At 39.0% G+C, this 13,002-nt stretch overlaps 1 protein-coding gene across 19 annotated transcripts in view; it reads left to right on the plus strand.

Moving 5' to 3' along the window:
- Window positions 1–13,002, plus strand: part of Bnc2 (basonuclin zinc finger protein 2) — a 420,512-nt gene that overhangs the window by 189,017 nt on the left and 218,493 nt on the right. The window contains exon 2 of one of the 19 annotated variants that reach the window (XM_074051781.1): window positions 10,822–11,063. The exons of the other annotated variants lie outside the window; for them this stretch is intronic. The gene's annotated coding sequence lies outside the window, so the exon portion shown is untranslated. The remainder of the gene's footprint in view (window positions 1–10,821; window positions 11,064–13,002) is intronic. 19 annotated transcript variants of the gene reach the window in all.

A 13,002-nucleotide genomic window follows, 5' to 3' on the forward strand; every position in this document is an offset into this window, starting at 1 on the left:
AGGCATGGCTGTGCATGCCTTGCTTACAACTGGGCTCAGGTACTTCTTCTCTGACAGCTCCCACACAACCTAGTCCTCCTGGTCTGCATTTCCTTCCTTCTCCCTCCCTCCCTCCCACCTTCCCTCTCTCCCTCTCTCCCTCCCTCCCACCTTCCCTCTCTCCCTCTCTCCCTCCCTCAAAGGTGCTGGGGTGTGAACTCAGGGCCTTGAACTTGCTAGGAAGTTGCTCTACCAGTTGAGCCACCCCCCCCCCCCCCAGTCCTTTTTCCTTTAGGTGTTTTTGGAATAGAGTTTCAAGTTTATCCCAGCCTGGTCTGGACCACCATCCTCCTGTTTATACTTCACAAGTAGCTGGGATGATGCTACCATGCCTGGTTTTTATTAGCTGAGATGGAGTCTCATGAACACCCTCCCCCTTTCCCCACCCAGGGGTAGCCTTGAACTGTGATTCTCCTGATCTCAGCCTTCCAAGTAGCAAGGATTATAGGTATGATCCTCTATACCCAACCTGGTCTACATTTCTTGACCCTCTTGTTCACAGAACTTTCTGTGTATCACTATATGCCTTTTCCTGCCTGCTGTATTACACTTGTTTTCTTACTTGTTATTAACTTTGTTTAGGCTGTCATCATGCCTTTATTCATGGCTCTGTGTTATTTATGTCCCTCCACCACACTGTACAGTGTCTGAACATGGGTGTCAAGTGCTCAGTAGATATCTGAGGTCAGCATATGTGACTGAATAGGAGGAAGGAAGGAATAGAAACCTGACCTCTTTCAGCCTTACTAACATCAACTTTTATCAGTATGGTAAAGAATCAGCAGTTCATAATGAAGGAATCGGCTCAAAGTAGATGCTTGGGGAGTACACCTAACTCTGACCCTAAGGTCAACTCTGGTCAGACCACTTGCCTTTTCTTCAGCTGTTAGTTAAATTGTATAGCACAGATGTGTGTGTGTGTGTGTGTGTGTGTGTGTGTGTGTGTGCGCGCGTGTGCATATGCCTGTTTGTGTATTGCTGAGGATTGAAGCCAGGGGCCTCATGAACACTAAAAATGTGCTGTACTATTGAGCTACATCCCTATTCCAGCATGTTTTTGCTTCTTATTTCCCCTGTTAGTCTTTTTCTGTTATTTTCATGAATCTCTCCTTGATAAGCCCTACTTACACCCAACACAGGATCACCTATAGGCAGTTTATAGGAATTTCATAGAAAGGCTCAAGGTGTAGTTGCTTTCTACAAAATCATATTGTCTTCAGTGTCCCCAGAGTCCTAGCTAAAAAGACGTTGGCCCTGAACAAAAACTTGGATTAACTGAGCTAAGAGGCCGCCATTTGGTGCAAGTGTGGTGGAACTTTACTGGATACAAAAGTTGTATTCACATCAAGTTTCAGTTGGAAGGACCAGTGAGACGCGTGGTAGTTCTGGACAAAGTGCAGCACTGGGGAAGAATTAGAGTGCTCACGACCAACAACAGGGGTCTAATACGAGAGGAAGGTCACCCTCTGGGCTCTGGAGGACATGCAAGTCAGTGAATTGGAGCCTTCCCATTGAGTTCAGTATTTGAAATGAGTATCTTGAACTGACTTCAAGAGCCCAATCTGTCCTTTTCTGGTTGTGTTATTTTCCTTTTCCTCATTGTAGTAGAGGAAGAATGAGGGCCAACTAACTAGAAGCAGGAGAGAGGTAGAATTATGGTCCCTGAGTGTCTACAATAATAAGGACTGGCTATTGGGTTGGACTTTTTCTTGAGAGGGGATTGCCTTCTCCTCTATTTTGGACCATGCACTCAATATAGCTGGACTTTATAGCTTTCACTGCAGGCAAGTTCCTGTACATTTAATGGTACATTTACTCAAAACAGGAAATTGCTTATTAAAGCAAAGGTTTATTTGGAAAATCTGTTTTCATAAGTGTCCACTTTCAGAATTTGTCTCTATTATAAAGTAAGGAAATAATATTCACACTTTACTCTTCAATTTAAAATTTTGTTCAGTAGATGAGGTATCCCAGCAGGTATATTTGAATGGAAGTGTTAGGGACATGATCTCTCTTTCTGAGATTATTGAAGTGCTGTTTTCTTTAAGTGTGTACAGTTACTTGACTGCAAGTTATGGAAAGGCACAATTCTAGAGCAAACATACTAGAAATAGTAATACCAAAATATCAGAATAGCAGAGATCATGTTTGTCCTTATTATGGTGTAGTCCCAAGTCATACACCTGAAACAAGTAACTACCCTGTTGGTGAATTAAAACCCATATTGGCATTAGTTCAGAAGTACAGTGGATTGCCTGTGTATCACTGGGATTGTTTTAGGGAGTGGTGTGTGTGTGTGCATGTGTGTGTGTTTGTGTTTTAGGGATGTGGTTGATGGAATTCATCGTGTGTGTGTGTGTGTGTGTGTGTGTGTGTGTGTGTGTTAGGGATATGGTTGATGGAATTACTTATTTCATAATGAAGCAGATTAGATGATAAGAAAGGTAGTAACTGGAATAGACTGTGACCTCTTTGAAGATAGATCACAAATTTTTCTCTTTATTTCCTTGCTGGTTGAGAGCACTGACTGGGAGTAGTAGTGACTTCAGAAGTATTTGTTCAAGCTCCTAAGACTAGAGTTGCTAGGAAAGAGACCACTGGAAAGTTTTCCCTGGTTTTATGCCATTACATGTTCATCCCTTTTTGTTTTAAGTTGTATATTTTCTCTCCTTGATGTGGTGAAATCTGGTCAGTGTCTCTGGCCTCATCCCATTATAATCAGTGTTTCTTTTAAGGTGTGACTCTTAAAACTTAAATAAAATATTGAAGATATGGTCTGATTAGTACAGAATAAAATTGGACTGTGCTCTGTTTTGCACTTGGTAGGTTTATTGTGTGTACTGTATTGAACCATGTGCTCTTCAATATTTGAATATGTAGCATCACAAAATCTACCACTTAGAAGACCAAAATTATACACAAAACATACTCATGAACTAATATGTGATTGTTCTCTTCCCTGAAGGAGAATTGTTTGGAGTTTAATAGGTTGAAGAGAAATTTCCTTTTGAATGGTTATCACCTTGTCAGGTCCTAAATTCCAATCTGTTTTTCTAGGGCATCATGTTTGCAGCTGTTTCAGTAATGATTGGTTTGAAGATGATTGTTAGTGTGGTTTTCTGTATACCCAGATCTTAGATACTTCTCTCTTGCTTGTCATTGAAGCTAAGCAGTTGAGTTAGATAATTTCGGATTCATTTTATTTATTAAATATTTTAGTTTTTTAAAACACTGTTAATATTAATTCTTTGGTAGATGTTTATGTGATTAAGTTTTCTTAGGTACTTATGTAGACATTTTAAATTGTTTTTAAATTCAGGGAATTCTACCACAACCTCTCCCCTCCTTCCTTTAAAATGAGACAAGAAAAAGAGCTGCGCATAGTGGCTCATGCCTATAATCCCAGCTATTCTGGAAGCAGAGATGAGGAGAATCACAGTTTGAGACCAGACTGGGCAAAAAGTTAGTGAGAACCAATGTCAACCAACAAGCTTGGCATGGTGGTAAACATCTGTGATCCCTGCTACACAGGAGGCTTAGCTAGGAGGATAGACTGCAGTCTGAGGCTGGCTCTAGGCAAAACATGAGACCCTACTTGAAAAATAACTAACATAAAAAGAACTGGGGGCATGGCTTATGGTACAGCACTGAGTTCAAAGACTTGTGCGACCAAAAGAAAAGGAAAGGAAAAGGGATGACTGAAAGTTATGGCTATTTACTTTAGTAGGAGTCTGCAGACTATATTGTGACTGTGACTGGGAGAATCCCTGAGTGTTGGGAAGGAACTGATAGTACTGACCCTGAATGACTTCTGAGATTGTAAAGTAAAGTACTTTAGAGTCTTATCTGGAGCCACACTTGATTTTCATCTCTGGGGAGCTAATGTAGAGTCACACAATGTGCCAATCACCTGCTTTTATGCTATTGAAGTTCTCCAGATAAACTCATGATTTAGGCAGGGCAGGTGGTAATCTTCTGTTTTATAAACAATGAAACTGGTTGAGATGGGTTATGTGGTTTACCTGAGGAGGACCAAACCCCAGGATTTCTTGGTAAAATTGAGTATGTTATCCACTGTTTCACACTTTTCTCTCTAGGACTGAGGAAAGAAAGCCCTAGGTAATTTCAGTTTTACCGTGTGGCCTTCAAATAGTTAATTACTTTTCCTAAGCTTCAGTTTTCTCACCTTTAAAATGAGAATAATGGTATTTGTATCTTATGAGTATTTACAATTGAATGAGATGATATGTAGCAGTCATATTGCCTGTCACTTTCTGTGGACACTCAACCAATCTCACCCCACCCTTTTTTTTTTGTTTCTCTTTTCCTCCCATCCAAAGAGATGTGGCTTTATTTGTGGAGGGCAACTGTCCTCTCTGGTACCCTCACCCGCTTACTTCCGTGAAGGAATAGTAGGAATGCACATAAACAAGGAACTAATGCAAAGCTCTCAGTGATACAGTAGCATTGTACGTTAAGAACCAGGAGGACTGCAGATAAGAAAGCAATAATGTTTTGTGGGTAGTAAGGTTAGAAAGGAGGTGCCACTCGAACTGGTCCTTGATGGTAAAAGATGTGGGGTTTTCTCATGGAAGACCAGGGCACTGCAGGCAAGGGAAGATCATGAGCAGGATGCTGTGGGCACTGTGCAGTGAGGAGCATCTGAGCAGCAGGTCCTCAGTATGGCTGAAACTTACTGGGAGACGAGATGATGGATTTGTAAAGCTATATGTAGGAAATGATTTGGGCATACTCACTTAACTACTATTAATTGTAAATATAATTCACGGAGCATATGATTTTCAGGCACCTATTTGGTTGCTGAGGCTATAGAGGTGAATATGACAGTGTCTTTTCTTCTTAGAGATTATATTCTAGTGGAGAAAAAAATCCCTGGGCAAAGCAGATGTGGAGTATGATAACGGCTATGAAGAAAAACCAAACCAAGCAAGAGGATGTGGAATGAAGCTGGGGAGGGATCTTTTGTTTAGATGGTATGATCAGAAGAGGTAACTCTGAGGAGGTGACATTTGGGAAGAGACTTGAGTAAAATTGAGAGAGTGAGCCCTATGTAGATCTGGGGGAATAACAATTAAAGGGACCCTGATATAAGAACAAACTTGGTGATTTTGAGAAGGGCACAATGCAAGGATAGCCTTTTCACATGTAGCAAAAGTAATGTTTGGCTCGATACTGTTCAGCCCCTCTGCATGAAGAAAGTATGCTCCTGAGTGTACTCAAGTATACTACTCCTGCATCTCTTCTGCCATCCACCTTTACTCTCCACCCACTAATCCATCCAGCCATTTAAAAAGTATTTAATGCAGTACCTTTTATATCTTAGTTTGCATTCTACCCCAGCTCTTAACTGCACCCATGCTCAGTTTAATCACATTCTAACAGAGACTACTGTAATAATCTATGGTTTATGTGTTGACTTTATCTATTTTTCAGAACCTAGTTGATCATTTTAAGAGAGTGTAAACTGTTACCTTGGTATCTTCTGTCAGGACATTGTCAGGTTAATAATTGGTCATGTGTCCTTCAGTCGTTGCCAGGCTCTTACAGGGAAAAGACATTAAGACAAAGTGGGTAGGTGCAAGAAAAGTGCCCTTCACATCTGGGTGAAAAGGGCACTGACATGGACATTTGCTAGTTGGATTGTCTGTACTGGAATAATTGGTGAATCAGCTGTGGCAAAATGCAGTCTTTCACTAAGAAACAGACCAAGTTGTTTGTTGGTGCTGGAAAGGAAAAGGGTTGGGCACATACTCGAAGACCTATGATCTTTCCCAGAATTTGGAAGGATAAGGGAATTGCTAAGAATTTGACATTGGAACTGTTCCCTCTAATTGTGGCTTAGCCCATTTGAAGGAAACACACACACACACACACCACACACACCACACACACACACACACACACACCCATACTCACGCACTCCAGAGGTGATATCCTGAACAATATAGGAACTATTCATGTTAAAAACAAGCATTTAGCTAAGCATTTGGCCAAGTTAGTGTGTGTTTTAATTTTAGTTAGTATAAACTGAGGTGGCTTTGTTTCACAGTGGCCTTTAGGAAAATTAACCAAAATATACTGGTCTGCATGATTTTTTTTCCCCTTCCCTTTTCTCTTTTGCTTGCTGCTCTCTTTATAACTGCTTTCCTTTTCCTATATTTTGGGATTATTACAGGAACACTTAAGAACACAAATACTTAAGTTTTTGTAAATTGTAGATATTTAACAATGATAATTTTCACTTACTCATTCTATACAGAATGCCAGTTTGGAGAGTTTCTGAATTGCTGCATTTGGCCTTGCAATGCAGCTGCTCATCTACTTTGCAGATCAGGCCATCTTCCTGGGTGCTATGGATGTCACCCTGCTCTTGCCACAAGAGTACTGGTCTATCATTGAACCTTTTACTTTTTTCTTCTTAGGAGGTTGGTTGTTTTAAAATATATTATTACTGAAGTTAACCATCAATTTTGGAATATAAGAGTACCTGTATCCCCAGCTACCCTAAGATAAGCATATCCAGATATTCCTTATAACTCCAAAATTATACTTTAGGTAATAATGTTCACAGTATGACCTAAGATATCATTGGCATTATGTAACATATCCTGATATATTTGTGTATTTATGGTGTACAATGCTATGAACAACCTTTCATCATCTTTAGAGTCCATATGTCGTTCCATCATGTGGAAAGAATAATTCTCCTTTAATTTATTTCCAGTTCTTTCCTATTATAAGATAAGCCTCTTTCTGGCGTAGGTGAATTCCCTTTAGCCTAAATATGGCCAGGTCACACTTCTGTTTCCATCTGGCAGCCCCTTACTCTTACTGTCATTCATAACATTTAGAAAGAAGAGCATATTATAATTCCTGCTTCCTTTCATCCTCTGTCTGACTTCACCTCCCACAGTTCGGCTTCTGTCTCTGCTCTTCTCCACAACGGCTCTGGAGAGCTGACCTCAGCTCATACATCTTGTAGAAGCATTTCTATTTTTTACATATTTCTTTGTGACACTTGATGCTTCTGACCACTTTTATTTACTCCTCCCTTAAGTCTTTGGGTTTTCTGACTTTTCATTCTTCCAATTCAGTCCTTGTTTTTCTGATTCATTGTTTTGTAGTTATTTTTTTGTGTCCTTTTAAACAAGTCTTTCCCAGATACTCCATACTTAATTTTCTTCTGCACACTTTGGTTTTGCTCATTCCCATTACTTTAAATTCCTGCTGATTTTCTGATAACTACCCAGCTATTTCTTCAGGCCAGACTGTTCTATAAGCCTTCATATTTGCAAGTTCATTTTTCTCAATTGATATACTTTAAAACTCAGGGGTTAGAAACGGAAGTTTTCAGTGTCCACTCTTGCCTTCCAGTCAGCATCTGTTACATGTTAAATGGCATCACTATCTGTCTGATACCCTACTCAGGTAGGAAATGAGAATGGCCACTAGACTGCTATTTCTTAGTGCATTACTCTGCACTCCAAATGCTTCCAATCTTACAAAGACCGTTCTTATGAGGGGCTTGTTCAATGGTTATAAACTTACAGCTGTACAAAATGAGTAAGTTCCAGTGACTCTCTGCATAACAAAGTGCCTATAGTTAATAATAAGTGCACTTAAAATTTTGTTAAGAGGGTATATCTCATGGCAAGTGTTCTCACCACAAAAGAAGACAAATTAAAGCAAAAGCCCAAAGGGATGCAGGGGGACATTTGGAAGAAGAAGGTATGTTTATTGCTTTGATTGTAGTAATGGTAACATGAATATATACCTATGTCCAAGCTCAGCAAATGGTAGACATTAGTTGTATGCAGTCTTTTTGAAGACCAGTTACACCTCAATAAATCTGGGTAGGCAGGGTGAGAAAAGACTCCATTATTTCTTGGTTTTAAGCTCTGTTTTCACCATTGTTTAGCTGTTTCTCCCATTGCTGCCAGAGTGATCAAATATGCACATCTGAGCCTTATGACCTTTTTAAAACCACTGAACTACACCCCCAGCCCTTTTAAAACTTTTTGAGACAGAATCTCACTAAGCTGTCCAAGTTGGGTTGAAACTTGCCATCTGTATATCTCAGCTTCCAAAGCAGCTGGAATTACAGAGGTGTACCACTGAACTCCACTGTCTTACTACTTTTGTATTTCTATACTCTCCAATCTGGCCTGATTGTGCTCAGTTGTCATCTCTTCTCCTTTCTTTTAACCACTTTTTTATAGTTGAGTTGGGTTCTCCCTTTCTGCCATTGTGAGCCTTCTCCCTGCTAGTCTTCTTTGGATAGAGTTAAAACACTCTCTCTTCTGTTTGTTTCTCAACCTTGGAACTGTTGGTGTTTTGTTTTGGGTAAATCTTTATTGTGGGTGCACTGTAGAACATTTAGCAGCTGCTTTGGCTTTTACCTATAACTACCAGAAACTGTCCCTCTCCCAACTCAGTCATGACAGTCAAAAATGCATCCATACATTCCCAAGTGTTTCTGGATGACAAATGTCCCCTGTTAATAACCCTGCCCAGTGCATACCTTTTCTGAAGTACTTATATTTATGTGTGGTGGTTGTGTCTCATGTATTAATCTTCTTGGCTGTCAGAAGTCAGTGCATCCAGGGCTTCTAGAGCAATGCTAAAATCCTGGAATGGCCCCTGGTCAGCATGCATTTTTCACTGTTTGACTATCAGGACTATTCCTCATTATCGTTCCACGCAGATAAGAAAGGACAGTCAGCAATGTGGAGAACTGTGCTATTTAGAAGGTAAAGGATTTGATAGTTTAATTTAATAATTTATAGGGTTTTGCATTGTAATAAGTGAATTCAGTTAATATTCTATAATAGATATATGAGGGAAGTTGTATAATATCATGTAAAAAGAGAATAGATTTTTGAAGTCTTAATTCGTTCATTAATTTGTCGATAATGTTGAACATCTGTTGTATGCCAAGGATTTTATTTATTTCTGGATGAAATAGTCTAACCTTTTTAGGGTCTTTAAAAATTTTCAGATAGATAGGCAAGGAGGAATTTTTAGATAAAAATAAGTCACAGCAGCAGAGATTTCCAAGCTTAGTAAGCTAAGTTTCACATTCCAAGAAGATGGGGCGTGTGTGTGTGTGTTTGTGTGTGTGTGTGTGTACACAGAGAGCAAATTCCAAATGATATTAATACATTGATGCCTTGTAGAACTCAGCAATAAGCAATCCCTACTTCATTTTCATTTATTCAGCTAAGTTGTGGTGAAATTGGAGAATTAGTGTCTAAGATAGCAGTGGCTAAAAATTGACATGTTCCTGAAGCATTTGATACTTCCTTTTTGCTCTGTTTGCTGTATCCTTTCCCCCATGTTCCTCTGCTTTACCTGCATTTCTTTCGTGCGAAGCATAATGTGGCAAGTGTTCTGATCCCATGGCCTACTCTGTCTGCAGAGGTGTATGTGAGTGAGACCCCTTTTAATCATTCGTATAATGATTGGTGGCTCCCTGTTGTTAAACCACAGTTATTGATCCATCATCGCTGAAGTACATAGCTGAAGGAACTGGTGCTGTCAGGCATTGATTGACTAGGAAGGAAGTGTAGAGCTATTCTAACTCACTTTTATTTTCATCACCAACAGTTACAGTAGAGACTTGTGTGAGACCTCCATGATGGAACATCATTTTTCCTGCATTAAGAGGTGTCTGATGTGACTGAAATGCTGGGATAACTCAAACTGCTGCATTTAAAATATTTAGAATAGGAGAAACTGTCCAATACCTTCTTACCTGACTTTGGTAATAGTTCAGGCTCTGGGAAATAAATTTGGTTCGGGGGATAGGTAAGAAAGAAGAGATTAGTATAAAATTATTCTGAAACATTCAGCAACATGATACACATTAATATCATATTAATCATATTATCAAAGTGTTATCTCTGTGCAAATTAATGCAGTCAGACCAAACAAGCATTTTTTTTTGTAAGTTAAATCATTTCATGACTGTTCAAACAATAAAGTTCAAGTTGTAGTTAGTAGTTGTCTCTTGGTATTGCTTTTACATTTTGGGCAGTTTCAGGATTATGGCTATATTTTAGGTAAGGATATAAAATCAAAGATACTGATGATACTATCTGAAAGTACTTCTTGTACATTTAGTTCAACTTACACATTTTAACATTGAGGTGCGTATTGTTTGCTTTCATGGACTTTTTAATAATGCTTAAGTTGTGCCTTTGATTCTAGTCAGAACAAAAATGAACAAACCTACAAAAATATCTGAGGGGGGGTGTGATGGCAGCAGTAGGACAGGAGGGTGAATTTAAAATGTGAAACTAAAATATAGAGGACAGAAACTGCATTTTCCAGTGACATTTTCCCCAGGCGTCAGAGCCGATGCTTTTGTCCCTCTCCCTGAATGTTTTATTTTTGTTATAATTACAGTATCTTGCCTGTACTTTGTCCCTCTGATCCTTTGTTAAAGCCCAGATCACTCTGTGCAGACTGTGCTCCTAGGTGTGATTTATTGAGTGACAAGTAGCTGTAGGGTAGAACACCCGCCTCTGTACCTGAGTAAAGTATTAGACATCACAGAGCTGGGGCAGGCAGGAGGGGGCCGTAGAGGGGGAGAGGGGGGAGGCGAAAAGCACAGAGCAGTAACACAGCAGCTCCTGGATACAGATCAGACGAGAGGTTCTGCCACAAATCACCTAGAAACATGTCAGACGCTGCATGTTTGTTGTTTTACACTGAGGGCACAGCCGTAGTCCAAAAGTATTGATTCTTTTCTTTGTACAGAGACAGAGACTGTCAGCCCTAGCAGGCTGACCTTGGTGTGGTGCAGACAACTATTCCCCACCCTGCCGACCAGATGAACCCCACAGGAAAAGCTGAGGCAAGAGATGCTAACGTCCACTTCACAGGCACAGAGAGAAACCAATGCCTGCTGAAACTGCTCCTGTCTCCAAGGACCTTCCCCTCCTGGTCCCCCAGAGTGCACCCTATGACAGAGCGTGGGAGACGGGAGTCATGGAGCGAGTGTATGTGTATTTGTTTGTGTGTGTGTCAAATGCACAGAAAGAAGCCCTTTTTATTTTATTCATCTGTGAGATAACCCAAAGGATGTCTGGTCTATGGTGTGTGTGTGTGTGTGTGCATTTCCTTTTTGAGAAGTAAAGAAAAGATAGTCTAATTCTGTTTGTACATATCAAAGGAGAAAATCTCTATGTGGGGGCACTTAAATGGGTTTTTTGGTTGTTTTCTCCTTTTTCTGATTCAAAATCTTTGGTGACTGGTTAAATATGGGGAAAGTAACCAACTCTCATGCCCAATTAACCTGTGATTATTTTAAGTAATTTAATAGTAAAACTTTGTAGCCCCTTTAATCTATATGAATCCACAGTTTCTCTTTCTAGTCTTCAACTCTATAGAACTCTTAAATCATTTTGTGGCATTTAAAAAAATCCCATTTCATTTAAAGTCAAGTAATTTTAGCTGAACAAACTAGTTTGTAATTTAGAATTCATATTTGCTTTGGTCAAATATGGACACAAACACATAGCTCCTTTTGAACCTATAAGCCATTAGGTAGAAGGGACCCTGAGGTGCTCTCCGGGAAGCATTGTGGGGGAAGACTTTGGGTTTTCCAAAGTGCTTGCCTTGAGTGATGTAGAAGCTGTTTCAGTCACTTCTTGCAGAAGCTGAGTGTTTTATTTTGACTAACAATAATAGGGAGGATATCTTTCTCCCTTTTACTTTAGGAATGTTATTCCATGCATAACTCTTGTCCATATGATTGCGTTATTCACAAGGAAAGCTCCATTGCCTTTCCAGTTTTGCCTGAAGAAGAATATGAAATACCCTGATGGGAAAGAAAAGTGGAGATAGAATGTGAGCTTAGTGTACAAAACCCCCTGCTCCTTCAAAAATAACATTTCCCATTCCTAAGAATGAGAAATGCAAATGGACTCAGTATATGTGACCTTCTCTTATTTTTTGAATTTGTTTAACTCACCTTATTTATTTATTAAAATGAATTTTTTAAAAAAGACATTCGGAGATAAAAATAGCAAGTACATATAAGGCGTTTTGAACTTTTCATGGGAAATCTTTTTGTTTAAGTGACTACTTGGTAACCCAAAAGAAAGAAGACCCATGGGTTTAAAAAAAAAAGATTTGTTTTATAGTCAGTTTTTTTTTTTTTTTACTTTTTTTTAAGGTGTAAGATTTCTGTATAGTATTGGTGCTTCCTTCTCTAGGACAGAAAAAATTTTCAGAAAAGTGCTCTTATCCAAAAATAATATCCTAAGACCAAACTAATTATTTTGGCTTCTCATGTTCATTATAAATATTGCTTGTTCTCTTTGTTGGGTCTTTGTTTCTCATCTAAAACAGCCTTAAAATTTGATGGTAAGAACAAATCCTTTAAGTTTTTTAAAAATTCAGAGGTTAATGACTTAGGATGTATTAGTGTCTTCATAAAAAATATTCTAGTTATAAAATGGGAGATGAGAAATGCATTTGCTGTATGTGAAATACAATGTAAGAAAAATAGTGCAGATAGTAGATTGGGAAGGTTTAGGATCTGAAAACTCAGGATTTGTATTAGTTTTTTTTTAAGCATCTTACTTTTCTTTTAATATATCCATGCTAATCGTCTGTCTTTCTCTCCTCTCTGTATATGTTATACTCATTTGATTTACTATAGAAATTATATTGCTTTTGAAAGTGTCAGTTGAGTTATCCCTTGCCTTGTTAGTATCATGTTTGATTTCTTGGACAGAGCCATAAATCACTATCTAATATGCAGGTCTTTTGAAGACGCACCCAAGGTTTATTGCCAGTAACAGACTAGTGGCCTTATGTGGACTTTCCATGAATAAAACAGATTGATGAGCCATTTTATAGCATCGCAAGCTGTATTATAAATACATCACCCTTTTCAGTAATTTAACGTGAGGAACAACCTAATGAGCTCCC

Source organism: Castor canadensis, chromosome 13, assembly GCF_047511655.1.
Source record: "Castor canadensis chromosome 13, mCasCan1.hap1v2, whole genome shotgun sequence".
NCBI classification, from domain to species: domain Eukaryota; kingdom Metazoa; phylum Chordata; class Mammalia; order Rodentia; family Castoridae; genus Castor; species Castor canadensis.